The sequence below is a fragment of the Tupaia chinensis genome, unplaced genomic scaffold, assembly GCF_000334495.1.
Source record: "Tupaia chinensis unplaced genomic scaffold, TupChi_1.0 Scaffold149780_1, whole genome shotgun sequence".
NCBI classification, from domain to species: Eukaryota; Metazoa; Chordata; class Mammalia; order Scandentia; family Tupaiidae; genus Tupaia; species Tupaia belangeri.
In genome coordinates, this window is record NW_006209624.1 from 775,251 (window position 1) to 780,131 (window position 4,881).

Below are 4,881 nucleotides of genomic sequence, written 5' to 3' on the forward strand. Positions count from 1 at the left end.
TTGGTGTTTGGTATAATTTTGCCATTATTTTGGGTTTTGAATATTTTAATATATTTATTAAATTTCTCTACCCATTTTTATTTCAGAATATTGCATTATTTTTATGAAATATTTACCTGTACACAAACACAAGGTTATTGAATATGTACACAGAATAGCTCAAAGGAAATAGTATTGAATATACAATTTTTTTTCTTGGACACAGTTTTCCAATGTTTCATTTTGTCCTAAATTTAACCTTCTAAAAGTTATGTTTGATAGAAAAACAAACAATTTTTTAAGTAAGAACTAAGAAATTCAAGAGATATTTTTTAGTTGTTTTCTGACTCTAATACAATTCAGAATAACAATTTCAACTATATTTCCTGTTTGTTTTTGTTAAAGCCCATTGCTGAAACTTTATGGCTGAGTGAAAAACTGTTAAATACTTAGTCTTTAGCATGAATAATGAATTATTTGCTGAAATTTGGCCTTTTAAAAATGCTTAATACATGGTTTTATGCTGTCATTGTACATTGCATGTTTTTATAGAAATATATTTTAATAATTTTTATTCTGGTAAGCTGTTAAAAAAGATTAAAATAAAAAGATTTTCCCTTTTTTTTACTTACTGTTTCTTTCCCCCCTTTTCCTTCTTTATTGTCTTTCTCTTTTCTTTTTCTTACTCTCTTGACTTTTCACTTATTCCTCTAAATATTTAAGCATCTCTTTACCAAAATAAATTCAACATTCTTAGAGGAGAAAGGATGTCAGTTGTGAATTGTAAACATCTAAAAACTTGTCATAAAATTCTGGTAAAATTCTCAATATAAAAATCTTTCAAGTTCAAGTTGTTGTTTATGACAAAGGCCCCATAGAATGACAGGGATAGTTTTCCCAGTTGAATTCAGTAGTACAATATAAATATAGAGAAGTTTTAGATAAGTTGTTTTGAGTGAAAGGGTTATTGTTACTACAAGTAAGGATAAATTTTTTAATGAAAAGAAACAGAAATGACTTAGGTAAAAGGTAAAGGTATATTGATTCATTTAAAGTGTGTATTTTCCAGGTTATGTACATGACACAACATGAAGGAGTCCCGTCTCTTGTGTAACTCAGATCATATATAGAGAAGTTTTAGATAAGTTGTTTTGAGTGAAAGGGTTATTGTTACTACAAGTAAGGATAAATTTTTTAATGAAAAGAAACAGAAATGACTTAGGTAAAAGGTAAAGGTATATTGATTCATTTAAAGTGTGTATTTTCCAGGTTATGTACATGACACAACATGAAGGAGTCCCGTCTCTTGTGTAACTCAGATCATATTGATGAAATCTTCAGCAGGGCAATAAAATTTACTTCACTGGCAAAAATTAACCTTGCTAAAGTATCAATAGAAGAAATATTTTCTCAAAACTCAACCTTTATTTTAAAATATAACAGCTCCCAATGTAATAAAGCACATGCTTTATTACTATGTCCAGTACAACATCGCATCACACTACTAAGTCTTCAAACAAGCTTCTAAATAAATATACATTGTGCAATATTAATTTAGATGCCTCTCAACCACTCATGCCCTCTTCCTACCTAAGATTTATAGCAGAGGAGTCATATGAAAACAATTCCACCACATCATTAGAAAAATCTAGGAGGAATGAGTAGTATAGTATTTTTCCTTATACTGTAATGTCTTCCCAGAGTGCCTTTGCCATACAGATGCAAGCAAAACAAAACAAAACAAACAAACAAGCAAAATGTACTTTCAAGAAGCTTCAGTTATTTTTCAGAAAGAATTGAGGAGCAATGCAGTAGATTTATCACTGACCAAAATTATCCTTCATGTAAATTCACAAGTTCAATATTCTTAACCTTTTTGTTCCAGTGATACCCTTTGAATGTTGGTGTATTAAGTTATAGAAAGATATCACAATTTAAAGCTGGAGAAATAAGAACACAGAAACAGTAAAAAATTAATAAAAGGAAAATATTAGTAGTAGAAAAATATTTTATTGTAGAACTTGAAATAAAGGTTGATTCTACTCAATGAGCTATATGCCTAAAGTCAGACATGTGTCCATAAATATGTTTATATTAGCTGTGCTTACTATTTAAAGTATTTAGATTAAGATCTATTGTGAATCAATAAAATGTAAAAATAAAATACCAAAGGGAAAATAAATTAATTAATTAGAAGAGCTTTTTAAATGAAAAAGAGAACTGCCATGTAAGTCAAATAAAACAAGTTTTCTATTTGATTATCAAAAAAATTATGTATATGATAATGTCTTTGAATAGATATGCATTGTATTGATGATGGTAAAATTCATTTGGTATGCTTTAATGATACACAGTGATTGATTTTAATAAATACATAAATTAATTAAATATAAATGCTTCTGTTGGAGAATTTTAATTAAAAATATTTTCTGTCTATTCTGTTTTATAAAATAAAATCATTTTGAATATCATTTATGTCCTTTTTGCCTCTTCAGTGATCCTTATTGGAAGGATCATTTTATTTACAAAACCAAATTCCTGGCATTTAAGGTCATATGTATCCCAGGAGGGAGACGCCATACTTTTATCTAATTCTGGAGAAAAAGGGACAGCTGAGTAATTGAAGTTTTCAACAATTGCCATCTCATATGAAACATTTAAGTTGTATTATACTAGTTTCTCCCAGTGTATACTTTACTCTGAACATATTCAACATTTTGGAAGAGAGCACAGGGTCAGGAAGACTCTGTAATAAGTTATTTCTCTGTATAGAATGTTAGCTTTATAAATGAAAAAGAAATAATTTAGTTCATTTCCAATAGAAAGTAAGCCACTGACAATTTGATTGAGAAATTTATGTTTAAATTGAACAGTGAGCATGTTTAAAAAAAAAACTCCAGGAATTTATCTAGGCATTGGCTTGAGAACCAGAGTCAACAAAAATGTTGCATTTCCTCCTTCCTATAATAGACTAGTTTGTCTTATAGTATACAATTCGTTAGAGTAAATTTTTGGTGATACATTTAACTCTTAGCAGACTCAGTCTTTTTCTTGATCAAAATTAAAATTCCTTAATGATTTCACATTTTAGTGCGAGAGATAGAAATATAAACACAATGACAAATATACTTACTAAATACAATTTTGGGAATATTAAGAAGAGAATTTTTAGCTTTTCTCATGGAATAATATGAATAAAGTCACTGCGGCAGGAAAAGTGGGAGGTGTTTGAACAACAGATCAAAATGAAGAGGAATCAGGGAGAAAAAAGCAGAAGCATTAAAGACAGTGGAAATGATGAAAAATAATATAAAAGTGACACTTTGAAGATGGTTAAAAATATTAACATTTTAAAGATGTTTTATTATCTCAATTTAGCATACTATGCTTTATTCACTTCGTAGTGCTTACATTAAAATCCTTCAATGAAAGGCTAGAATCACCAGTTCCAGTGAGGCCTCATTGTGGCCTTTAGCTTTATAAAACATGCCAGACTGAATGAATCTACTTGAGTGTTATTCATACTTATGTGGTTGTCACAGAGCACAATGTAGTTAAGGCATATTTTCAGGCAATGCATGTAAGTCACCTCTACCCCTTCAAGTGTTAGAAAAAAAATCATATCATTGCCACTACTTAAATATAAATCTAAAATCTAAATTTAGAAAGAAAAATGAGAAGTTTAATTTCACTTGAACTGATCTTATTAAATTTCCTTGGAATTAAAAGAGACAAGTTGGAATCAAATTTTTTCTCTTCATGATGAAATAATTTGATGGTAGTAAGGCTCAATTTAGCATTAAAGACATTAAGTGTGATTAGTTTCCCATTGCCAGTGGTGAAAAGACAGTTACTTGTTGATGAATTTGATTTAGCTAAGTTTAAAGATGTAGAGAAGGTCCCAATGCAAAGTAATGATAAAACTTTGAATTGATGGATATACTAATTACCCTGATTTGATCATTACACATTTTATTCATATATCAAAAATCACACTGTATCTCAAAATATGTATAATTATTATGTATCAATTAAAATTTTTAAAAGATGCAGCAGAGAATGTAGGTACTACTACAAGAATAGAAGTATCACTTCATTGTTTTGAGAATCTTGTTATAAGTACTAGACAGGTTATTTTTTTATTTTTATTATCATCATAATCTTGTTTATATTACATTGGATGACATATAACTTTACAGTGTATTACATTGCTTTTTCAGAAGGGAATGTCATGCATATCAGTCAATACAGAGACATTAATCTCCCCACTTCATCATTCAATATCTTTTCAGTGTTTTTCCCAATCCTTATTAATGTTATTTTAATTATTATTATTATTTTTTAAACAGTCAATCACTATTTCTCATTTTCCTTGTAAAAATACTTTGCCCATCATGAAATACTTCTCAGACCAATCCAGTTGAGAATACTATACATGTCATCATCAACAGGTAATAAGCCACATCTGTTTCCCACTGACGTCCAGTCTCTTTATTTGTTCTCTTGCTATCTTTCTCTATCCTCTTCTCTTCACTCCCGCATTCCCCACTGTCTTATTCTCATTAAGTACTTTCACTGCTTTTATGTCCTCCAATATTTTGCTCTCTACAATAGAGAGTGGATAGTCGGTATATATTAAGTGAATACATACAATATCTTTCTTTCATACCCTAGCTTACTTCACGCAGCAATAGATCCTCCATGTCTGACCAGTTTCTATCAAATGCCAGGGTCTTGTTATTTTTTATGGCTGAGTAGTACTCCATAGAGTATATATGCCACACTTTTCCAATCCATTCATCGGTTTGTGGATATTTAGTTTGGTTCCATGTCTTGGCAATTGTGAATAATGCTGCAATAAACATTGATATGCAAGCACTTTTCTGACTGAGCATTTTCCTG